The sequence below is a fragment of the Equus caballus genome, chromosome 3 (assembly GCF_041296265.1).
Source record: "Equus caballus isolate H_3958 breed thoroughbred chromosome 3, TB-T2T, whole genome shotgun sequence".
NCBI lineage: Eukaryota > Metazoa > Chordata > Mammalia > Perissodactyla > Equidae > Equus > Equus caballus.
In genome coordinates, this window is record NC_091686.1 from 13,494,728 (window position 1) to 13,522,241 (window position 27,514).

The window sequence follows — 27,514 nt, forward strand, 5'->3', positions numbered from 1 at the left end:
CAATGTTACTGCAATAAAAAAAAAGAGAATTGTTCTCTCTTGAAACATTTATACCTCCTCCTGGACCAGTCACTATATGTGGCATGCTCCAGGGATAGGTTATGTGTTTTAGTAAGGCAGCTCTCTTCTTTTGAGGAAATTCCCAGAGAATGATTCACCTGAGAGCCTTCAGCTACCAATAGTCTCAGCAGCTTTAAGAATGTGTGACTTAGGCCTGAAAATGAGACGTGGGGTCTGGGAGAATGGGAATATACCTACGGTGGCACACCTTCCACCGTTAGATCTGCTTTTGTCATATGATAAGTTCTGGAAACAGCTCTGCCAGGATTTGGGTAGGTCTATTTTCCTGGGGAAATTTACAAGAGGAATGTTAGCGGATGTGCCAAAGCCCCACCACTGCAGCTAATCTTGAGGCCACAACTGATACTCATCATATCCTTCGTCTACTACACATTTTAAATTCCCCTCAGCCTTGGGTAGCGCCTCTGCTGGTCTTAGGCAGCTTACCCGGTCAAGTGATCCAGACCCTCATTCTAAGGGGGTCTTACCTCCTAGTCACCATGCCCTTCTCAGGCCACAGCTGCTTTGCTTGTCAATTTCCTATTAAAATTGGGAAAGTGGCTCCTGAGAGATGCAACAGTGGATTTCTTAGATACCAACATATTCTTTGCTACCACATGGTCTGAAAGCAGCCCTGTCTCCTCATTATAATGAGAGTCAATTATCCTAGCCAGGTTGGTGATTCCTTTTAAAAAAATAACTTTGTTCTTGAGGAAGATTAGCCTTGAGCTAACATCTTTGCTAATCTTCCTCCACTTTATATGTGGGTCACCACCACAGCATGGCTAATGAGTAGTGTAAGTCCACACTCAAGATCTGAAACCACAAACCTGGGCTGCCAAAGGGGAGTGCACTGAACTTAGGGGAGGGCACGTGGCTGGCCCCTTACTGATTCCTTTTTTGGCTACTGATTTCTTTCTTCCTTTCTTGAGGAAGATTGTCCCTGAGCTAACATCTGTGCCAATCTTTGTCTATTTTGTATGTGGGATGCTGCCACAGCATGGCTTGATGAGCAGTACATAGGTCTGTGCCTGGGATCTGTACCTGTGAACCCCCAGTGAGCTGAAGCGGAACACACAAACCCAACCACTACACCACTGGACCGGCCAACTACTGATTTCTTGACAGACATATCCTGAAGTAATGGTTTGCAACTATAGTTGAAAGTTGAATGAGATTATATCTGTGTCCTTTGGTGAAGGATCAGGACCTCTAAACCAGTTGAGTCAAGAGTTGCAGTAGGGGAAGTACAAACCCTTCAAGTGGATCACTGGGAGTGGCAACATGTGTGGCTACTCCTACTTTAACCTCGTCTTTCACAGGCCCATATGTTATCATTATTTGGTACACTGGAAAATATAATGGCCATTGATTCTGGGTATATACTGTGTACTGATGGAGTTGTCCTATATTCTCAGGGATCACCTCCAAGCTGTATTTCAGTAATCATTTTCATTGCTCTAGCTTGTATAGTGCATATGTGAAAGGACCAGTGGATCCCAAGGTATTTGCCCACTGCCACAACACTTTTTCTCTAGAGTAGGTTTCTTGGTCTGATGCAATGTTACACACATCCCATGTTGATGGTTCAAACCCTCTGTGACTTCTAGACCATGAGGCTGGCTGAGATTCTGCATTCAGGAAAGGGACACTCATACCCAGAGTATTTGCCAGCTTCCAGAAAGAGGAACTGCTCCCTCTTCTGTGTTGGGAAGGATCTAATGTAAACACTTGTGACTAAGTGGCTGGTTGGTGTTGTGTGTGTTGAATGCCACACTAAGAGCTCAGCGTTGCTCTCAGGTAATGGCAATATGGACATTTGACAGTGACAGGTAGATCAGCTTTGGTGAGTGGGAGTCAATGGGCCCATGTGTTACTTGCATCCCTGCCACTATGGCTAAACTCATAAGACCACTATTCTAGGACTTGGATGGTCTATGACAGAGACAGGCCAAGGTCAACTGGGTGAGTCATGATGTCTACTTTGTTGTTTAGTGCCTCTTCGATGGTAGTACCCATTTCCTATTGATGCTGTAACAAATTGCCACAATCTTAGTGTCTTAAAGTAAATTTATTTTCTTACAGTTTTAGAAGTCAGAAGTCTGAAAGGGGTATCATAGGACTAAAATCAACATGTCTGCAGGGTTCCCTCAGGGAGATTTAGGAGAGAATTTGTTTCCTAGCTCTTTCCAGCCTCTAGAAGCTGCCAGCATTTTTTGACTCAAGACCACCTGTCAGCAATCACATTACTCCAATTTCTGCTTCATTCGTCGCATCTTCCCTGACTGTGACTCTCCCGCCTCACTCTTTTACTTATAAGGAGACTTGTGATTATATTGGGCCAACCAGATAAATCAGAATAATCTCCTAGTAAGATCCTTAACTTAATCAAATCTGCAAAGTCCCTCTTGCCATGTAAGGTAACATATTGAAGAATTCCAGATATTAGGAGGCAGACATCTTGGGGCAGGGGGGTATTATTCTGCCTGTCACAAAAGTGGATGTATTCTATTGGGCTTTAGCATGTGGTACAAAGATAACCACAATTGCGCTCAATTCTATAAATCCATCTATATGCCTATATCCTAGATCTCTTTATCTTTGATTTTCCAATCATTTTCTTTCCAGGTTCCCAACCATTGCCCTACATGGAAGTTAATTCATTGGCAGGATTAATTTTCACTGCTCTCTTTCAAGGATATGTCCATTGGTGTTTTAGCGCAACACACACACACGCACACACACACACACAGACACACACACACACACACACACACACACACACACATTGAGCCAACCCATCTGTGATTTAACCAATTAGTGGTCTGGTATCAGAGAGGAAGTAGGGGAGGATTCTTAAGGGTATGCGTATTTTTGTGCAGGCAAATCTTCTGAGTCATATTCAAGTAAAGAGGAAGAAGCACTCGTCTTTAACAATGAATAATGGGCCCCTTCTCTAGGCCCAGAGATTTCAGAAAGATCTGTTATTCAGAGTTTTTATATGGATGACTCAGAAATCTACATCTTATGTCTTTTACTCCTTCCTAATTAGGGTCAGATGTTGGTATGGCTGAAATGGAGAATTCAACCTTATCTGGAGTTGAGATACTCTTATAAATAAGCTCTGAGCCTGAACTTCAGAATTTTATGCTCTCAGAATTTAGGAAATGAAAGTCTTTTACATGCTACCATGTAGGTTCATTAGCTGTGAGATAATAGAATATATATATATATACACGTATATATATATATATATATATATATATATATATATATATATATATTGGTCTCTATCCCCAGTTTCTAGCACAGAACTCCTCAAACCCTTGTAATTTCCTAAGTGATAAGAGCACTAGGAGCATCTTTTGTTCTAATGAAGTGACTCTGCGTAGACTCCTGGATGGTTTCTGGATGGGAGCTGGTCGCCAGAAAACCAAGCTATCCTTGGAATTTTCAGCCCCACTTCCCATTCTCCAGAGTGGAGAGGGGCTGGAAACGGAGTTAATAATTGACCACGCCTAGGTGAAGGAGCCTCTATAAAGTCCCAATTGTATGAGATTTGGAGAGGTCTCAGGTTGGTGAATACATCCATGGACCAGGGATGTGATGCACCACAACTTCATGGAGACAGATGCTCCTGTGCTAAGGACCCTCTCAGCCCTCATCCTATGTATCTCCTCATCTGGCTGTTCATCTATGTCCTTTACGATACCCTTTAATAAACTGGTAAGTGTACATAAGTGTTTCTCTGAGTTCTGTGAGCTATTCTAGCAACTAATTAAATCTAAGGGGGAGGAGGTTATGGGAACATCTGGTTTGTAGTTAATTTGGACAGACATTGTGAGTAACTTGGGGACCTACTATCTGTGATTGAATCTGAAATGAGGGGCAGTCTCATCAGACTGAGCCCTTAACCTGTGAAATATGACACTATCTCCAGGTACATTGTATCAGAATTGAGTTTAATTGTAAGACACCAGCGAGTGTTGCAGAGAATTGCTTGTTGTGGGGAAAAAAATCTCCAAACATCTGACTTCAGAAGTGTTGTGAGTGTGGTAGTAGTGTGAAGGTAAAGGAGACACACAGAAGGGAAGACTGGATTTTTCCCAATCCATTGGCTTTCACACTTAGCCTTTAATTGTTGATTACTCATCCTCAGCCTCTCACTAGCTTATTCAGTGCATCATTTTTTCTAACACTCATTCGATTCTATAGTCTTTATCTTTACTACTTTCCCCAACTCTTTTCAATTGCCTGGGTTTTTGTTCTTGCTAGTACTTGCCTTCCACTGGTATCACATCTTAGTTCATCACAGGTGAAAGTTTTAACTACAGTAGGATGGTGGGTGGGTTCCATGCCATGAAATGTGAATATAATTGATCTATATCACTTCTAGAGAGATGTTTGGAGCAACCTTTGCACAAGTCTCTTTACTCTTCCTCTGCCTGAGTCACTGTGAAGGGGCTAATGTCACAGATAGTGCAACTATAACATGGCATAGCCTCTCTCAGCCAGGGTCCTTGGCTGACAGTCTTGAGCGGAGCCCCATGCTTGCATACGTAGAACATTCAGAGGGAGTGAGAAATAAAATTTGTTCTGCTGTGCAAATAATATTTAGGTGTGATTAGGGGCGTAACCTAGGATATTCAGTTTATTACAAGGAATGTTATAAAGAGTAAAAGTGAACATGGGCAAGAAGCAGTAATATGCGGAAAAGAGCTGAGAAAGTACTATTTGGGTAAGAGTAGTTTAGTTGGAAGCAGTCTTTCTGAAATTGAGAGCAAGAGCCATATTGGCTGAAAAAACAGAAATGAGTGATGTGAATGGGAAGTCTATAGTAAAAAGGGCCTGCTAGATCAAATCACTATTGGGTTTGAAAGATTGAATGGATGAATTTTTCTATCATCTGTCTATCATCACCATTATCTAATTATCATCTATGTATCTATCATCATCATCATCATCATCTCTTACCTTTCTAATCTATCATCATCTTTCATCTATCTTTCTACCTATGTATCTATGTATTTATCTGTCTATGTATCTGTCTATCTATCTATCTATCTATCTATCTATCTATCCATCTCTCTAACCCAGATATGATACGGCCAATGATGTACCTATCCTTGTTCTGTACTCACCACTTTCCCGTAGAATTCTCTGTACGTGCTTCTTAAAAGTTTCAATGTATTCTTAGAAAATTTCATGGCTGCAGAGGTTCAAATCCACCTGAAGAATTCAAAGCAAGTCATGACCGTCATGGCTTCAAGAGAATCGTCTTATAAAAAACACTTTACAGTTATTCCTATATGGATAATATCTTTCCAAAACAAGGAATAAATGCAGAGTTTGTACCAGAGAGTGAAAATGAGGAGTATCAGAAGGATTACCCAAGCCTGCCACCATTATTGATGTTGCAGAATTAAAGTTGTCAAGCTGTAGTTACATTTTTCAAGGACTTATATAAACCTTTTAACTCCTGTCATGGTTCAAGTAATTGGCAGGGCCTGAATTTGACTTCGAGCTTCAGATTTGGAAAATCAAGGAATTCAAAGTAAATCTCAGCCAGCATCCCTTAGCCTCCTGTGGCTTTCCCCTCGGACTATAAATGGATCCTGGTTTTGAAAGCAAGCCCAGATTTCCTTAAAACGTGTTCCAGTCTCTTGAAATTCACTAAGGGTATATTTCAAATGAAGGCTGTGCTTTTCTCTGCAGCTTCTTTTTGGAGCATCCTCTTTGTAAGTATTCCAATTCCCTTGTATGGGTTCATGCCACTCTTGCTGAGTACATGTCATGCCCATCATTATACATTTCAACCAGACTCCCCAGATGAATTACAGTCTGACTTTCCATTGGCCATATGTCAAAAGTAAGCTATTCAGGGTCAACTGCCTTGAAAAGATCTGCCAACTGGTCTACTGGCCTCCTTAACACTAGTGGAATTACAGGAATCAAAAGAGAGAATGGAGGTCAATATCGTGGGCTCCACTTCCTTTGAGGGCACTGCTTTTCACATCTTTCAGGGAATCTTTCACAACTTCCATTCTAAGCGGACACTAACTAGAGAGAGATTTAAAGTTTAATGTACTGACCACATCAGTCACTAGTTTCAAAGATGCAAATCACTCAAATAATCTAAATACCAATCATTTTCTGCCACTACCATAAGTTTCCTTGCTTTTTTTTGAAGTGAAATAATTACTTCCCTATATTGGACACATACCTCTATGAATGCTACTAAAACACTCTTGCACCTGCATTTTTGGCAAATATATTGCATTCTTACTTTATATTGAGCATGGATTCACCCCAAAATGCCCTTTGATATTTCATATGAATGGGTATTCATCCACATCTGTCTCATCTCGAATAGATACTTTTTTTTCTCTGAATGTGAGTTTTAGGACTATACATTTATCTGTGTTAAATTTAATCACTTCAGCCTGTCAAGATATGATTTTTGTCACTTGGTATATTAAGTATCCATTTCAACTTTGCTAATCCAAAAAAATCTGATTTGTATTCTTATTCAAGTTATTCATCAAAACATAGAATGAGAAACATCTGAGACAGGGTCCTTGAGCTTATCACTGGAAATGAGCTTAAAAGAGCACTGGCACACTAGTAAGCATCCTTTGGATATTTGGCTTCATACCTAATATTTTTAAAACTTCCTTTCTGTTGAGCTCCATCATAAAGGATTATTTTATGTTGCCCTCTTTCACAATAATGCTATGAATGAAGTGTTCTTACCTTTTTTTATATACAAGGAAACTGAAGCTCAAACAAGTAGTTACTTTTAGCAAGCTCATGTAATCTAAATAAGTTAAGAATCTATTTTTCCACGTTTTTCTCCTCTTGCTCCTTACAACTTATACTCCAGCCATATCTAATTGCTTATGGCCACTCTCCACTTCAGAATTTTTGATAACTATGCTTTGCACATATTGTTCCCATTTTCTGGAGTGCCTTGATCTTTCCATCATGTTGTTTTTCACCAACAATCTCCTACTCTGCCTTCAACATTGACTCCAAATCTTTTCTCCACCCTCATAGTAGGAATAAAGCCTATAGTGGTGAAGATTAAGAAATATAATGGGTGGGGGCCGGCCGGGTGGCACAGTGGTTAAGTTTGTGCATTCCGCTTTGATAGCCCGGGTTTGCCAGTTCTGATCCCAGGTGCAGACCTACGTGCCACTTGTCAAGCCATGCTGTGGCGGGTGTCCCACATAAAAAGCAGAGGAATATGGGCACAGCTCAGGGCCAGTCTTCCTCAGCAAAAAGAGGAGGATTGACAGCGGATGTTAGCTCAGGGCTAATCTTCCTCAAAAAACCAAAAAAATAAAGAAGAAATACAATGGATGTAATGCTCTAGCTACTATTTCATTAAATAACACATTATTATCACCACATTTTCTTTAATCCTTACAACTTTATTTGAGGCATATGTTCTTACCCATTTTACAGCTTTTTTTTTAAAAAAAAGAAGAGAGTGAATGGATTTCCTAAGACTAGCTGAATAAGGGAGAAAGACCAATGTCTCTTGACAATTAGAGATGTTGTATTAAGAGTTGTGATAGACTCCTGAAATAAAACCTAATGCTTTACCATGGTTTACAAGGCTCTGTGTCAGCTGGCCCGTGACCACGTCATCTAGCTCATCTCAGATCTACCTTTCCCCTGGCGCACAACACCATAGCCACTGGCATTCCTATAGTTCTTCAAATAAACTCAGCTTGTCCCTGTGTCAGGGCTATTGCCCTTGTTGCTTCTTCAGTCTGGTTGTTATGACTTCTTCTTTTCATATGTCTGCTCAATTGTCAGCCTCCATGACCACTCAAATTAGATTATTTCCTTAATTCCTAAGTGCTAGTCCCATCACATCACTCTGTTTAATTTCCTTCACAGCAACCACAAATATCTCACTCATTATGGGTGTGCACTTTACTGTCTGTTCCTTCTTCAAACATGAAAGCTTTTTAAGGATAGGAACCTTGCCAGTTTCATTTGCTGCCATATCTTTAGGACATGCATAGTACGTAGTAGGTGTCCAATGCATTTTTGTTGAATGAACTAAGAATAGAATACTAAACGAGCATGGAGGGGGGCATCCAAATCTCAAGGATAGTAAGGGACAGCTTTCTGGAGGGGCATGGTTCTTAGAAGGTAAAGTAGGAAGTAGCTAATCCAAACCATGGAGATGGGTAACGCACCATGGGAGATTTCTAAACCAAGGGAGATTTTACTGCCCCTGTCCCCTACCTCCACCCAGTTTGGAATATTTGGCCATATCTGGGAACATTTTTGATTTGTGCAACATGGGAGGAGTGCTACTGGCATCTAGTGGGAAGAGGTCAGGGATGCTTCTAAATATTTTGCAACACCCACACACCCCCTCAAGAATGTGTGGGTAACAATGACTTACCCCCAAATGTCAATAGCACCAAGGTTGAGAAACCCTGGCATAGACTGGTAAACTTTGGCCAGCAACATTCTACCTCCCTAGTCTTCAACTACATCTCTTCTCAATCTCTTCTCTCAGCTCTCTCTGGTTTCCCTGTGTGGCTCCATCTAGCCTGGGACACTTGATGTCTTCACAGAGTTACTGAGCTCAAAAGCTTCCCATCTTCCTTGGAGAAGCTGCACTCAAAGTCAGCCTTGCCTTGGCCTGAGATTCTGTAACTCAGAACTAGAGAGGGCTGAAGGCTCCCATTATACTATCAAGGAATCAAGGCTGCCTAAGTGAGGCACCACAGGTACTAACGAAAGAGTGTTAAAGAGCATTCGGACCCAGGGTGAGGGGGTTCAGAAGCATAGCCTGAGAAATCACTTGGACTCTACTAAAGCTGATGCATAGAATATACTTTGTACTTCATCTCTCTGTTCATGTCCTCCCTGGTGAGTTCAACAACCCTGAAAAATTAGAATTGGCTCAATTTGACCAACTCAGCAGTGCATGAGTACCAAGGGGCTTTTTTTTCCTTTTTATTTGACTTGCAGGAAACCAACTTCAATGAGATTTTATAGTCTCTTGAAGCCTGGGGACCCCTCCCCATACTTTTGTCTTATAAAACCCTGCTAAAAGTATGAAACAAAAATTGATGAATTTCAACCAATTTGAGCATCTTCATTTAAGGCAGCCTGGTAGAAGACACTGGGCACATTTCATTTCTAATGATTTAATTCTAATTAGTATTTATAACTACAGCCTAATTCCAATAACACACTGTTAAATGAGTGCAGAAATGTATTTATTGATTCACGCATGAACAGTACAACATCATGCATTCAGATGTTATTGAGATAGCTAGATAGATATGTATTCACATATTTTCTACATTTTTTTTGCATTCTTTGATTATGATCCTTCTTTTTTTTATGTCTCATACTGTGATAATGAGTCTTTTAAATTGCTATTTGTAATAAATTTTGGGTAAGATTATTCACTTTTCTTTGTATTTTTTATTTTACGCTCTGAGTGTGGGACCCTACAGAGAGCTACAAATTGAGAGAAACAAACATTTCAGAGAAAACAGACCTCCAGAGTTTTAAAGAGAGCAAAGAATTGACAATTGGAAGGGTTTCAAGTATGCCAAGTGGCCATCATAACTCACTCCACATTTCAAAAAGGAAAAAACAAATCAGGATTTGAAGACCTTACAGAGGCTTTTGTTTGCTAAGAATGTTTTCATTGTGTATTGGCTATAATTATTGTTAAGATTCATTTTAAGAGCAGCTTACTAATCTCTCATTGAAATTTATAATTCATGATGAGAAAGACAAATTGAACTTATCTCAGTTTTTAAATGATAATTGGGGGGAATAAGTGAGCCATCTAACATCACAAACCTTGTCGGTGGCCCAGGTGGGACGAGAACTCTTGTATCTCAATGACTATTTCAGGGCATTTTGCACTATGCCACACTTCTACAGGTCATATTATAAGAATAAAAAATTATTAGTAGATCAAAAGCAAAACCATGTCATCGTTCTTTGAGCGTCTGGCTTGATATAGAACCTGGGGATGTCAAAATTGGAAGGATCTTAGAGATCACCTAATTGTATCACCCAATTTCCTCAATTAGTAAATGATGCCTCGAATGGGGAAAGCATTCAAATGTCACAGGAATGCTCTGTTTCTATCTCGGAATTACTTGAATACTATTGCATCTTTTAAATTAGGGGGAAAAAACCCCCTTCAAATTATTATGTATGGTGAGTGAAAAAGAAATCTGTATGATAAACAATAATGAATTCTACTTGTTCATGAATGAGGCATGGATCTTTGATACAAGAGTTCCTTCTCTCTCATTAGTTTAGTGTACTTTCAACGTAAAAAGCATTTGTTCCATTTGTGGCTTCTTTTTGTACTAGAATTTACCTACAGCCTTATTACTGTAAGTTCAAAGTGTAGTGCAACTCTGTCATTTTATTTAGTTCTCTTTAAACAAACAAACATACTTTAAGACACCTTATAAAGAGACATCTATATATCTTATAGAGATAGCTTAGATTATCTAGAGTGATAAGAAACATGAGGCAAAAAGAAAATTAAAGTTCTTTTGTAAAATCACTTTCGTAAACATTGTACTTTGTCACCCCTCAATGCCTTTTATAATGCATTTAATTCTTTTATATAATATATTTCTAATGCGTATTTCAAGCTATCTCATAACCAACCAACTTGTCAATCATTTGATTTCTGAAATCTCACTTGTTTCACAATAAATTTGACTCATGCTATTATTCGTATTTGCATTTTACATTTTTTGTAAAAACACACAAACAATGGTAACAATAGTACCATTCTTGAATCAAATAATTGAATATGCTAACAACAGTAATAATAAGGAAAAATGTTTCATAGGCTCAATTTATCAAAACCAATGATGGAGATTACTAGTTATGACTAAAGAATATTGCATAATAGTGCATAATATGGAGTCTCGGTGAATTTAAGTTGCTCAGTGGTGCTCATGAAGATGTGTAAAATTTCTAGACATAGATTTCCAGAAAGGAGTTAAAAAATAAGACACTTTCTAGGGAGAGGCCCAATGAGGTAGGGGTCAAGTTCGCATGCTCCACTTCCATGGCCCGAGGTTCGTGGGTTTGGATCCCAGATGTGGACGCGCACACCGTTCATCAAGCCATACTGTGACAGCATCCCACATGCAAAATAGGCAAAGAGTGGGACAAATGTTGGCTCAGCGACAGTCTCCCTCAGGCAAAAAGAGGAAGATTGGCAAGAGAAGTTAGCTCAGGGCCAATCTCACACACACACTCACACACACACACACAAGTTTTTCTACATCTATCTGTCTACTGATCTATTATCTATCTATCTATCCAGGCTTTCTGGAAATAAAGTTTTCCACGAAACATAAACCGAGTGATGTCCTTTAAATATTTCAGCACCATGTATGTTAGGTTGGAAAATAGACTATCAGGTTTTAAGAGAGGGCCTCAGAAAGAAAAGCAAAGCATAGTCAGCAGAGATGAGTGATGTTAAGAAAAGAGTGAGCAATTGCTCAGGAAAAGGAAGAACATTTCTATATTCTTATTATTACATAAGAGTATTTTTGAGTTTTTGAGGCAGCTTGGTGTAGCGTAAAGGGCATGGCTTTGGAGTCTGGCAGAACTGTTTGCTCCATGACACTCCAGCATTCGTCCTGTCAGGAGCCTGTCAAGCTTGTCCCCGACTCAGGGTCTTTGCCTTTGAAAGTGGCTCTGTTTAGAATGATCTGCTCTGTGCCCTTTGCAGTCTTGACTCCTTACTTTGCAGATTTTTGCTTAAATATTCCCTTTTCATGGAGGTCATATCAGACTAACCTTTCTAAAGGAGGTTTCTCAGATACTTTCTCTCACTTTACCCTGTAAATTTCCATTGCCTCTATCACTGACATTTGAGAAATACTGGAAAATACTTAGGTGACAAAACACATAAGCTTTGAAAAAATATATAAATTGCATCAGTAATATGTTCTGGAACATAAATGCAAGAATGCTCCTGTCATGTTTAACTTACTTTCCTAAAGTAGGTTAAGTACTAAATAATCTGCCTTGTGATGTCTTAAAACACCTAAAAATTCTTTACATTCCATTTGAAAAAAAAGTTTAGTATAACTAATAAGAAGTCATTTTATGCAGCACCTGAAAACCTAAGGGGCATCTAACAGACTAATGGGTACCACATTAATCCATGATATTACACAAGTAAAGCGAAGTGGTGCATTTGCTATTTATGCTTGAAATCTGTGAGTAAACAATCCGATTTAAGTGTAAGTGATTGATGAATAAAACATCACTGATCAAGCTGGCTGCAACGAAATTTTGGCTTAATCCTGCTGGTTTAAATTGGTTTGGTGGTTTTTTTCTCCCTTCTTCTGATGTTGTTTTCATCTGAGGTGGATAAATATACATTATGCATGGGAAAAAAATGAGCAACATAAATTTAAATACCTGGAACAGATGACAAGTGTTGTTCAGCTGCTTGCGGATATGATGCTCCAGTTAAGGAGAAACATAAAAATAACTCCGCATCCCCACCCCGGGAGAAAAGTGTCCTCGACTCTTTAAAACACAGGTCCATTTCAAAGATGAAGTCAGTGGATGAACGCATTTCCTTCTTACTCATTCTCATTATGCTTGGAAAATTGCACATGAGTATGTTTAAATCTATGCAAGAGTCCATGCAGCATTCTTTTAAGGAAAATAATCTTGAACGATGATTTTTGGTGCAGTAGAGAAAAGTGTAAATTTTGGTAAGTCTGGTGGCACTGACAGCTGAAGCAACTATCAAGGTAGTCACATAATTCATGGTATCTGTCTGTTATGATAGAAAGTTTGGGTTTTTCCTTTGTATGATGAATAATTTGTATCTAAAGATAGAATACATCTTTGTTATGTGGATGTCCTCTAAGGTCCACAGCTGGCTCCATCATACAGGGGGAATATAAACCAAAGCAAGTTAGTACAAGAAGAAGTGGACCCCTCCTATGCATCAACTTTCTTGTGCTCATCATCACGTTTAATTTAGTAATAATAAAGAAACATCAATGCCTTTCCCTTTAATTTTTGGAAACAAGTTTAAGTAATTTCAAATAGGGAGAAAAACAGCTAATTTGCAGAACTTTCTGTCTCTTGCCTGTTCTAGTGCTCAACGGAATACTATGCTTCTATAAATACAAGACCTAGTAAAATAATCTAGAAGCACAAATGCAAGTTGATTTCCTGTAACAGCAAATAAAATCAGCTTTATTCTTTGACTTAATATATCATAGCCAGTGCCACATAGAAAAAAAGTAAACATTCACAATTTTTAAAACCTACATAAAGAAATGCTTATAAGACTTTAACTTTAGCCTAACTGCCTATTATAGGTGAAATGTGATCTTTATCTGCTGTGCAAAGCTTCTAGAATTAGCCATTACTTCTTTTACTTTGACTGTACTTAAGTAATAGTCTTTCCCTAAATATTCACTCCGTTTTATGTCTTTTTTACTTAATTTCAAAACTATACCAGGGGTTGGCCCAGTGGCGCAGCGGTTAAATTCGCATGTTCTGCTTCTCAGAGGCCCAGGGTTCGCCGGTTCGGATTCCGGGTGCAGACATGGCACCGCTTGGCAAAAGCCATGCTGTGGTAGGCGTCCCACATGTAAAGTAAAGGAAGATGGGCATGGATGTTAGCTCAGGGCCAGTCTTCCTCAGCAAAAAGAGGAGGATTGGCAGTAGTTAGCTCAGGGTTAATCTTCCTCAAAAACAAACAAACAAACAAAACTATACCAGTTTTCTTTTTCTTAAGATGTCAGAAAATTTAACAATAAAATGATATTCAAATTGGAAACAAATATGACGCTAAAATATTATAAAATTAAGTTTTAATAAGTATGCTTAATAGAATATTACAAAATTTTAAAAACCGTGTTTCCACATTTTGATAAAACTTAAAAATGCTAATGTATAATATTATATGTACTATAGATCTCAATATAATAAACCAATGTAATTATATAAATATATAAAATATATATGTAATACATAAATATATATTAAGAGAGAAAGAGAGAGGGAAAAAAAAAGTAAGAGAGACCACCAAAGAGAAACATTGCCACAGACAAAATAAAAAGAAATCACCACAATGTTTTTGTGCTTAACGTTATTGAGCAATTATTACTTTAATAATAAAAATCACTAAAATTCAATTTTTGTAAATTTTAAACTTGTATATAATGTGGATCAGACATGTTTTTAGGAGGTAAAATCAAGGCTATTTTCATTACTCTGATATTTTGCACAATGCTAGTCACATGTAACAGCTCAAATAGTGCTCATAATAAGAAAGCAATTAAAATATTTTCAGGAAAATTAATAATTTTAATAGTCAACACATTTTGATAAGTTAACATTCCAGACATTGAGCTTTTGCATATAGTATTTCATTTAATTTCCACAACCCTATGAAATATGTCCTTTTATGATTCTCGTTTTGCATATATGACATCTAAGGAACAGAAAACTAAGCAACTTCACAAAGTCACACAGCTTTTAAGTCCAGCAAGCCTTCAAACTAAGGCAGTCTTATTCCAGAATCCATGCTTTAAACACTCCTCAATATTCCCTTCCCAAATGCAATTGATGGATTGCAACTGGGTGTTTTAATAGCTTATTGAGTATTCTAAAGCTCTCTTATAGGGATGTTTTGGGTTGCATTGTTTCTCCCCAAAAGACATATTGAAATTCTAATTTCCAGTATCTATGAATGTGACCTGATTTGGAAATAAGTTCTTTGCAGATGTTAAGATGAGGTCATACTGGATTCGGGAGGACCAAATGCAATGAGAAGAGAGAGACCTGAAGACAGAGGAGACACAGGGAAGAAGGACGTATGCCAACAGAGACAGAGATTGGAGTGTTGCAGCTACGAGTCAAAGAATACCAAGAATTGTTGGCAAATACCAGAAGCTAAAGCCTAACACCTTCAGAGGAAGCCTTGCACTTTGATTGCAGACTTCCAGCCTCCAGAACGATGATAGAATAAATTTCTGTTGTTTTCAGCTACTCACTTTGTGGCAATTTGTTATGATAGTCTGAGGAAACAGAAACAAGGTTGTATTGATCTGGTAACAACATCTGACATGAGCATATAGGTAGGAAAGTGGTGGGAAAAGCTATGCCAAGCGTTTGCTATTTGATGGGGGTTCAGAAACTATTTTACTGCTTTGAGATTCTCATATGACATGTGAGTTCTAAGCAATAAATTGATTGTGCTGCTTGAATGGTACGTCTCATCTCTCATCCAAAAAAGGGTAAATATATTGCAAAATAAAAAAAAATATCTTGGGTGATACTACTAAATTGAATGCAGAGGTAAACCACTATAGGCTAAGGTTGACTATAATGGGGTCAAGATGGAGCAAGAGAAAAATAAGAAAGAGATACCAGATGGAGATTCTTTGCATTGTAAAAAAAAAAAAAAAAAAAAATGGGGGAGGTCTGAGAAATCATTAGGGGGATTTAGAGTTAGGGAAAGAATTAAAAGACTTGGCAATATCTCACAATCTGGTAAAAGAAGCTTTATCTTAAAATGGAAGTTAAGAATTAGGGGAGGGTGTACATGCCATAGCTGACCTTCAAAAACATTTTCAGAGTCAGGTCACAGATATGCAACATCCTCCGGAACTCAAGATAGAGATGGAAGAGAAAAATGGACCTGTTTTGAAAAACAAAGTATTGGGAAGGAGAGCCTTTGAAATGAGTGATCTAAAATGCTGCTCAAAGCGCAAGAGACTGGATATATACATGGAAATGGATGTGCTCATAATTTTACTGTGGGATATGCTTGGCAGAGGTTGGCACACAAAGACCTCACTTTATGTGATTGAGTCATACAAATTGTGCTCATGGTGTTTGATATTTTGAGGAACCACAGGTTTTACTTTTATCTTATACCACTCTCAGCAATAAGCCTAGAAGCATCTTGACTTATTTGTATACCTATTAGAATATGTACTGTATTCATTTTCCATTGCCACTGTAACAAGTTACCACAAACTTAGTGGCTTAAAATAATGCAAATTTAATATCTTACAGTTTGGGAGTTCAGAAATTTGATACAGGTCTCTGCGGGGTAAAATCAAGGTGTCTGCAGGGCTGTATTTCTTTCTGGAGCTTCTAGAGGAGAATATGTTTCCTTGCCTTTTTAGCTTCTAGAGGCTTCCCACATTCCTTGGCTCTTGGCCCTCTTTGTCCATCTCCAAAACCAAACAATTGGCATCTCTTTGATTATTCTTCTGTAGCCACATCTCCCTCTGAGCAAAGCTGGGAAAGGTTTTCTGATATTAAGGATTCATTTAATTACATTGTACCCATTTGGGTAATCCATAATAATCTTCCAGTCTCAAAGTCTTTGAATTTAATCCTATCTATAAAGTCTCTGTTGTCCCATAAGGTAACATATTTACAGGTTCAGAGAATTAGGTCATGGACATCTTTTGTCGGCCATTATTCTGCCCACCACAGTTTCTAAAATATGCCAGTATTTTGGGTCACTATTCATATTTTCACCTTTAAATATTCTCATTACCGAAAACGATTTCATTCAAAACACAGCCAATCTATAATCTTAATCCTTATTTGGATTTTTTAGACAGTATTGTCTGCTTATAAATTTCTCACAGGTAAGTAACATATTTGAGTAATTGAATAGATTTTGTTGATGCTTTTAATTTAGTTCAATCCAAGTAAAGCACTTTCTTTCGACTATACAAGTACAATGTTTTTCCCCCAATTTTGAAAGCCCCTTTTCAACTTCTTATTCTTTCTTACTCAAAAATTTCTAATCTTCAGCTTCTGAATAGACCTGTCCTATGACAAGTAAAGAAACCAATTAGTAATTAAATATCTGCTCACAAAGAAAAGCCCAGGCCAGATGGCTTCACTGGTGAGTTCTTCCAAATTTAAAGAATAAACAATAATAATCCTCTACTAAATCTTTTAGGAAATACCATTTCCCAATATTGTCTTGATACTAAATCCAGACAAAGCTATCACAAATAAACCACAAACCAATATTTCTAATGACATAGATGCAAAAATCTTTAACAAACATATGCAAACAATAACAAGTGTTGGTGAGGATGTGGAGACAGGAACTTTCGTGCATTGTTGTTGAGAATGTAAAATGGTACAGACACATTGAAAAACAGTTTGGTGCTTTCTACAAAAGTTAAACATGAACCTACCGTATGATTCAATAATTCCACTCTTAGGATATAACCAGGGGAAATAAAAACATATGTCCACACAAAACTTGTATGCAAGTATTCATAGCAGCATTATTCACAAGAGCTGAAAACCAGAAACAACCTAAATGTTCATCAACCAATGACAAAATTTGGTATATTCATAAAATGGAGTACTATTCTGCAATACAAATGAATAAACTACTAATACATTCTACAACATGGGTGAACTTCAAAAATAAGCTAAGTGAAAAAGCCAGACAAAAACTACATATTAATGTACTTCAAGTATAAGAAATATCCAGAAGTCACATCAGTGTTTGTTTGAGGCTGGGGTAAGAAATGGGTATAGACTGTAAAGAGGCGTAGGAAAGTTGTGAATGATAGACATCTTCTAAAACTAGATTGTTGTAAGGGTTGTACAGCTTTATAAATGTACAAAAACTCAATGACTTATACACTTACAATGAATTAATATTATGGTACTTAAATCATACATCAGGAGGAAAGCTAGAAATATTTTTCCTCTTAATAAAAATATATTGTGAATGAAACACATATACAGAGATAAATTTTCAGCATGAGGAAAATACATGCCTTTCATGACAATTATTTTTTGGAACACTTTTTTTAAAACCAAATGTGTCTATTAAAAATAAAAGAATGGATATATGTTCCCCATCTTTCTATCAGCTTATTTTTGTTTCTAATCAGTTCCCAGGTCATCACAACTTGTTATTTCTTTGCCTACCTACAATGAGGGGGATAGAAATACTTAGAATTGTGACTTCCTTTCGATAAAACAATTTTGCGAGGAGAAGGAGGTGACGGATTGTAATGGATGCGTACGCTTTCTGATCACAGCACTTCACACTCTTTCCTATTAGAAAGTGGTTCCACACTAACGTACCAAATTTGATGATTTGAAAAGACACATCTCTCAGGTTGCCATTATGTATAAATCTCATATTTATAGGTGTAGTGGAAAAGCTATGGATATTCTGACACGATAGGTCCAAATCTTGATGGCACCACGGTTATTTGATGCATTTTGGTCAAGATGTTTAATATCCCTGAAATTCAGTTGATATATTTGTCAGTGGAGGTGATAATGCTGACTCCAAGGATTGATACAAGACCATATAAGTTAGTATATATCTAGTTCCTATCATAGCGTAGGGGTTCAATAAGTGGTTATGCTTTTCCATTTTTTGTGCCATTCTTTATTAAATATATATATAATATATGTATGAAATCATTATTAGGATCAGAAAGTGATAAATAAACAGTAATGTAGAAGGGGGTAGGAAATTGTTTTTTGTGAAATGTATTCTTTTTAATATGTTTTATAGTGCTTAAAACACTTCTTGGATGGGCACTGATCATTTCAATCTCTGTGCTATTCCTTGTCCTTCTTTATTTAGATATGTTAATACATTTGATTTTATTATAATCAAATTGTGTTGACCTGAGAGTCACCACTCTCTCTCAAGAAATCACAATATGGCTTTACATGACTCTGTTCAAATAAATCACCTGCATATTTTATAGTTTCATTGTTAGACAACAATCTTATGACTACAATTCTTCTTCTTCTTTTCACTTATAGGCTCCTGGCGCTATTTCAATTTACCTATAAGGCCTACGATTTGCAAAGGTTATTTAATAATATGGAGAAATTAGACTCATAAGCTAAGTGAAGAAAAAAAGAAGTTACAAAATTATACATATATGTAATCTAAGATTATTACAGAAATTAAACATGTAAATAATCAAGGCATTTATTTTAAACACCACCTAACATTTTAAAAATCACCTAAATGCTAATAGAGATTATTATTTATTTATATGTTTTGTTACCATATTAGTCAACCTTGCTGGAGTAATGGAGGTCTTAAAAAATCTGGTGACTTTCAAACACAAATATTTATTTCATACTCATCTTTTTTGTCTGAAATGGACATGGGTGAAAGAAGCAGTCCCTATTTTAGACATACCACTATCACACAGTAGAAAAAGGTACAAAAGAGTTGGAGTAAACATACAATGGCTTTTAAGGTCCTGTTCAATATATATGTCACATCTGCTAACATTTCATTGACCAGAGCAAGTTCAGCTAGGCAGGGCAGCATGGTCCTCCCACAGGAGATCCTGAGAGGCCACTGTAATGAGAGAGGATGAATAACGCTCTTATAGAAATTTGGAGTGAGTAGTTGGAATAGTTGTAAACAATACTGTACTCTACCATATTTACTGTTATTTTTTATATTTTGATTATGTTTCACAAACATTTTTATTGCTCTTACAATGTGCTTGGCACTGTTCAAAGTGCTTTAAAATATTAACTTAGCTTTCATAACAGTCTTATGTGGTGGGTACTCTTATTATCCCCAGTTTACAGATAAGAAAATTCTGATACAGTGAGGTTCAGTAAAATTACCCAAGGTTGGTAAGTGTGCAAGGGACCGAGTCTCCATTCCAACCTAGGCAGCTGGGCTCCAAGGTATGTGCTCTTCAGTGCCCACCTAGACATAGCCAGAGAGACAGGGAGTTACAGTAGTGATAGCGAATTTCTCTTTTCTTTTTTATAATTTTCTGTAGTTTCGGAATTCTTTTTTTTAAATTATTTACTATTCTAAAATGAACGAAATAGTAAGGACCGTGAGAACACACAACAGGTTGAATCTCTTGTTTCTTGTGTCTCGGGAGAAAACGTTATTAAAGTCGTTTGATTCAATCTTCTGATCACATCACACAATCTCTCCTTTCCCCATAACCTTACAATATGCAAGGTGGCTTTGCCTTTTTTCCCTTCTCTCAATAGCAGGGAAAGTAACAAAGCTCTCATTCTCATTGTCCTGAACTGAATCATTTAACCTAACTTTCTAACACCAAGACGCTGAATGACCTATACTTATATTGTTACAGGTCAGACCACAGGCTTATAGTTAAGATGAATTCTTTAAATATGAATATGTCTCCTCTTTATCAGACACTGCGCATGCTTAAGTCAATAATGTGGGACTTTAATGGTGTATAACAGGTCACACTGTGTTTTCTAATCCATATTATTCTTGTTGCGGTGATAGGAAAAGTTTGTTGTTATACGTTTCTTTTCTAGGAATATTACCACTTCCCTTTCATCACCTTGACTTTAATTTTCTGGAAATGGAGTACCCCACAATTTAAATGAAAGACATTTCACTCAGTCATATGTTGGCTTTATTGTATTAATAATGATACCTCTAAGTAAGTGGGATTATTTGCAAATAGTTTCTCAGTCAAAACAGAGTGATTTGACCCAATTGCTTCCTACAAGAATGCTAGCATTTGCCCACCTCTAGGGACGTGCTTCCCCAGTTGAATAATCCCTTTCAAGAAGTTAGGTAAGTCATCATTTCTCTGTACCTGTCTCCTTATCTGTGAAATGAAGATAAGCGTGTTTGCTGAGTTCACCCCTTAGATTTTAGTATTAGTATAATGTATGTGCAAGCATATTGTGAATAATTAAGTACAAGAAATACGTATACCGGGCTGGCCCCGTGGCCGAGTGGTTAAGTTTGCCCGCTCCGCTGCAGGAGGCCCATCGTTTCCTTGGTTTGAATCCTGGGCGCGGACATGGCACTGCTCATCAAACCACGCTGAGGCAGCGTCCCACATGCCACAACTAGAAGGACCCACAATGAAGAATATACAACTATGTAGCGGGGGACTTTGGGGAGAAAAGAGGAAAAAATAAAATCTTAAAAAAAAGAGAAATACTTATACTAATAACAAAAAATTATTATTTTTAGTATTTATTGATTTCCCTATATGATAAAAATGAATAACCGGTCAATGCCCTGACATGGAAACACATATTAACTACTTGCAACAGTCTTCTGAACACTCTTAAGCTTCTAAGTAAAATCCTTTGGTAACTACTTTGCCCAATGTTTTCAGGGAGACGTTGTGATAGGAAAAATTCCAAATTATACATGTTCATTTCACTGGTTGACTTTGCACTCTAATCATATCACCAGTTTCAGCTTTGCTTAGGACAATGAATTAAAATTCAGCAGGATGGATAACTCAGCCATTGCTCACTATACCAACCAATTTTCTCAGAATTTGATTATGCTTGAAATAAATGCATCGAAATAGTAGTCAAGAATCTGGTTGAGGCTGTATAGAAAAGACATTTATATTATAATGAAGGTTCATTTTCTTCTAGAGACCATAGCATAGTAAAATGCTGGGCTGCATTAAACATTGTTATTAACCATAACTCAGACTTGGCTTCACTATTACATTACGTAGGAACGATCAGAGGAGGATTAGAGGACAATGTCAGAGCTGAGCTTAATGAGCACCGAGTAGGGTATTTGAACTTGTCACCAGAGCAACATTGGGGTGGGGCAGCCACTAATCGTTTCAAGTTATCGAACTTTTGGGTTTTCTTTTATTCCTCATTCATAGCAAGATTCTATACAGTTTTAAAAAGAACTTACCAAATTGAAGTCTATATGAACTATTCTTTTCCTTTTATGAAGCAGAGAACCATTAAACATTTTAAAAAGAGTATTTCTCTGACTCTAATTTTCAATTTCCTACCTGCTTTTTACTTCCCAATTCGAAGGTGTGATCAGGTAAAAATATTTCTCGTGTTCCCTTTATAGACGTAAGAATATCTGTTGGTACTGATGAGTCTAGACATAACTAATGACAACAACTTCCAATTATCAAGGCTCTGATATGTGTCAGGCACAGGGCACAGGTGTTTTGTAAATGTTATTTCAACCTTTTAAAAATATCCTCTCAAAAATCTTCATTTATTTGTGTACAAAACAAACAACGATACTTATGTAGAAGATTATTTGAATTTCTCAAGGTCACAGAGTCATTAGAAATGGAAGAATTAGGATGGCTCTTCCAAGGTTTTTCCATAATCTTACAACTTTCCCCTAAGAAAATTGGCATCTCTTGATGTCAGTACTTAATACTCTGTGTCCTGTGTTCCCTCACTCAGTTTACCATAAGGATTGTTTACATTTAAAAATCAATCTGTCCACCTAGCAGAGAGGATTATGTTTCCTTCTAACTGAAAGTGAGTGTGTAAATCGTAACGAGTACCCTGAATGAAGGTGGCGGAGCAAACACTGATTTTACATTCCTCATCTTGGAAATTAAAGAGAAAAGACAGTTATGCCTACAATGTGTAGGTCTGTATTTAGTAGTCCCTATTAGATATCAGATTAGGTAAATAAAAACCATGGCTAGGCTCTTGAGGATCAGAGAAATAAGACAAGGATGTTCATTAAAGGGAAAGATATGTTGAATATCAGAATGGGAAGATTTTGAGGAGACAGAAGTGGGTGAAATGCCAGGAGGATGATTAGGGCAGGAAACTGAAGGCACCAAGATAATACGTATGACCTGAGATATGCTTACTGAGGCTAGGAATCCTTTCAGTGCCTGCTGGACTAGGAACCAACCAAACCCTGAAGCCACCTAAACTTCTGAGAATGGAAGAAGGCAAGTCATCTTCCTCAGAAGGCAAAATAGATAACTCATCCCAAGGTTGCGAAGATATGAGATGACCTGGCAAAATTTAGTCAATTTATATTAAGCCAAACTTAGTGTCTAATGATTATAGTGAGAAGACACAATTCACATAAATATTCTTTGTTCACTATCACAAGGATTTAGAAGATTTCAGACCAAATATAGAAAAGTTTTAATGTTTTCATCAAGCATCAACTAAAAGACTTGTTACAAGTCAAACATAAAGTTACCTAGTGCAGATTTCAAAAGGTTTATGGTCACTATACATCAAAGTGGAATTGGAGACATTTGAAGTGCATCCTTTGTAGGATGTTTACCATACTTTCTTCCTGCTTTTAATTGTCTTTCACTTTTATTCAATAGTTTATAAATATGAGGTCATAGAAATCCTTAGAATTAACATGTGTGATCTAAATTGTGATATTATCTAATGCTGCTTAATATTCATCACTGATGTCCTGATCGTTTTGAGATAAAGCCGAGGAATCTCAGCAGGCCTACAGGGCAATACAGGATTTGGCCCGTGCTGGAGTCTCTAACTTCTACACATCCTTCCGCCTATATACCACTCCCTAATAGCGTTATGCTGTCCTCAACAATTTTCTTTAAATAACCAATTTATTTACTATTGTTGTTTCTTTCCTTTTCTAGATTATCCGTCTCCCATCTGCCCACAAACTACTACTCATTCCTCAAGACGCAGGACAAGTATTACCTTTTTTTGTGACTCTTCTTGACTTTTCACACCTGCCATACCCCAAGGTTGTCCATGTCGCCCATCCTGTTCTGAGAAGAGCTTGTGTGCTCTCTAGTGTGGTGCTCCCTCTCTTGTGCTTGCTTCTTTGCTAGTCTCTGTCTCCTACTACACGGTGAGGTTGTTGAAGACACAATCTGTATTTTATGAAATATTAAGCTCTAGACTCTAGAGAACACTCTAATAGGTGTATAGGGCTTGTTGGCTCATGTTCTGTCTAAATTGCATTATTCCATAAATGAAAGAAATTAAGGCCTAAGAAGGTTAAAAGACTTACCCAGGGTTATGCAGGTGGGTTATTATATCTAATAGCTGTTAAATAGAAAGTTCTAAAAGATAATACACAAGGTATTATCTGCAGTAAGATCAATTATTTGCGCAGATGCAAAACATGGAAGGAATTCCACACAGCGTGGCTTCTGTGTGGAATGGAAGCATAAACATCATTTGTAAGGCAAGCAACAACATCATTGGGAAGCAATCAGCTCTTTCTCATCTAAAACTCGCACTAGTGTGAAAACAAACATGGAAACACTCATCCTGTGGTCACTGTTTCTAGACTGCCTTCTTAAAATGAAATGCTTCTTTCCCAGTGCGCTCACTAGGAAATCACAAAACAAATCCAGCTTAAAATTGCTGCAAAATCTGCTGTTTCATCAAAATACAATGATGAGCTCTGCTCTTTTTGACACAATATTGCCACTACCAAGAAATATAATAAATTCAGTGAAATAAATCACAAAAATGGGTTGATTGGTGCCACAAAAGCAGTATTTTCTTTACGACAAAGAGGTTGGATGTTGCTCTGAGTTGATTCAGCCTTGCTTATCTTTGATTGTTATGATGGATGTGTATTTTCAAAAGTAATGGATTTGTGTCTGATCCACTAGTTTCTTCCTTAGAACCCACTGAAAAATTGGAGAATTTAATACTAAACAGTTCCAGTTTTCAGGGACTGACGTCACTAAATTTGGGCATAGGACTCATGGAAAGTACGTGAGCGATGGAGAACAGAAATTCGACTGATTCTGTCTCTAGAAAGAAACTTGAAGCTGTGTGGAAGGGAATATATCTCTCTTGCAGCAATAGAGTAACAATCTGCAGGAAACATGGGCTAGTTATTTCTGTAATCGAAAGTCTCCTGAATAACTGTGATTGAGAAATGGATTAATAAACTGTATTGCAAAGAAGAGAGGAACTTTAAACTGTCTGTCGGACTGCGGAAAGCATCTCAGACACAGTCCATCTGGCAATGCCAATGGGACTGATTTCACCAGGATTGAAGGATCAGGTTTGCAGTTAAACCCCAACCCATCCATATTTTATTTCCATCGGTACACAGAGTGGTTCTGCTTTCCTAGTTTTCATTCGTTTTGGTTGCCTTATTCCGTCATCAAAACATTTGTGTCAAGAAAATGTTATGGTCACAATTTGACAGACAAACAAAAGCAGGCTTAGAGAATGGACTCCCAGCCCCAAAGGTTTTCTTGTTTGTAATCTGATTTATAATAAACATATATTGCTTAGTTAATAATTATATACAATAATAAAACATTATATAATGTATTATAATTAATAATATAACATGTTATGTAAAGTATTATTATTGTATATTATATAATATACAATATTATATATTATATACTTATAAATTATATAATTTTGTTACAATTATATAATACACTATAATATATTATTATAATTATATTATATTATAATACATCCTGTTTATATAGTAAGTATATAAACATTATAAACATATAATGGACTTTGGAGACAGAAAAATGATGGTGTGACTCCAGGGTTAGCCACTTGCTAACTGTGTGACCATAGGCAAGTCACTTCACTTCTTTGAGCCTTAATTTCCTGTCTGAGAAATACAGACAATAATATAACTAAATTGTTATAAGGACTAAGTAAAATAAGATCTGAAAAAAATCTTAGTATAAAGTAGATAAGGCTGAATAAATTTAAATTTCTTTTCTATTTCAGGTGTATACCAATCAGAGACGTTAGTTTGTTATCTCCAATATACTGGAAAATAGAGCACCACACTCACAACGTTTGTGGAAACTTAAGAATTATTTACCAGGGAGGCACTTCAAAATTTTAAATCTAGATTTCCCAGTTGTAAATAATTTTATGTTAAAAAAATAAGATTCAAAACAAATTTACTAGTACGCTTGGCATCTAGTTTCTCTGAAAAAACTGTGACATGTTAATAGTCAACGTCGCTCCCAATGTTGGGACATCCACCAAGCATAGATGTACCTGGCTCTATTTGATAGAATTAGATCTCAAAAGGGAATTTGCCTTGCAAATACTTGACAGAAAATATGCAGATATAAAATACTTACAGTACACACATATTTATACTGCCTAATTCAAAATGTCATAAGAGTAAATTTAAAGAAGCAGGTAAATTAATTCATTTTCAGCCCAAAGCCAACTTTCAATCTTGTTTTCCCCGGGTATTTCTATCTGAAAACCCTCTGAGATTTCCAGCAGAAGAAAGTCTATTAATTTTCCATGTACTTGTTGATGCAAAAGCTATCAGGATTATGGGTTGAATATTTCTAGTGTAGGGAAAGTAAGGGATGCAATTAATCTCTGTGAACTAAAATATACCTCTTTTCATTAATCTTTTATTGTAAATGAGCAAAGTAATTGAACCAGTACCACACTGTCAGAATAAATGCAATGCCGGTGGGACATGCTTGAGAGAGCACATACTGATTGAGTATTAAATATCTAACGGCAATAATTTATGGTTCATTACCTCTTTTGGAGTTTCTTAGTTGCATAGGGCTTGAATTCTAAGTAGTCAGACTTTTAGTAGAAAACGAGTTTCAAATGCTGAAGGGAAGCAGTGCACACAACCCACAGACAATCTCCTTAATTTGGGCTGTTTCATCTTTAGTTGGACCAGACTCCAAAAATATTTGCAGGCAGTGCTGATTATTTTAAAGACAGAAAGTTGTCATCTCCTCATTCTAAAACGCCCTCTTGGATACCTTGCCATGGTGCATTTATGGAAACACAAATTGACATGGACATAGACTTGTGAATACGGATATCTAAGCATAGATCTCACAACTTCCTGCCTATTATGTAAATCCCCATCTAGCTATCTGGTGGTTCAGACATCTCAGCTTTTGGTTTCAACTGACACTATCTTCCTTAACCGTATTCTGCCATCCCCCGTAGTACAATTTCGTTGTACCTGGAATTGGAAACTTTGTTCCTGCTGGTAACAAAATATGATCAACCTGAAGCAATGTTTATAGAAATATGTGTATTGGATTTCAAGATTGGGTCTATTTAGACCTCATGCAGTTTAAAAACAAACACTGTTCAAAGAAAACAATTTGAGTACTGTATCTATGGCAAAGAGGTACTATAGCTATTCACTCAGTGGTTGGGTTTTAAATAAATTGTTTTATGCCAGTTTTACCTCAATGTCCTAAGGAGCAGCTAATATTCAAGTTGAATTCTGTTTTTCTTTTTCAGAGCAAATCTGTGTCTTCTTTGATTCATAATGTTTGCTCAAGATACAATGTTCTGAAATGTAATTTCAAATAAAATAATATGGACTTTTGATATTATTTGGACACAAGTGTATAATCATGTATAAAAATATCTACACACTGTTTTTGGACTTCCTTTTGCCCTACCCATATCAAATAAGTGATTTAAGAAGGACTTTTGAAATAATTGAATACCCTCTTTTCTCCTGAAAGTGGTCAGTCTCTCTCTCCTGCTCCCGTTATACTTTTTACTCAGAAAAGGTGTAATTTTTATTCCATTATTTTAAAAAACCCCCTATAGCTTCTTTTTAAATAGTCTTATGCAAAGAACAAATGACAGAGAAGAAAAAACACAGCAGTAGAAACGATAAATCTCATAAATAATAATC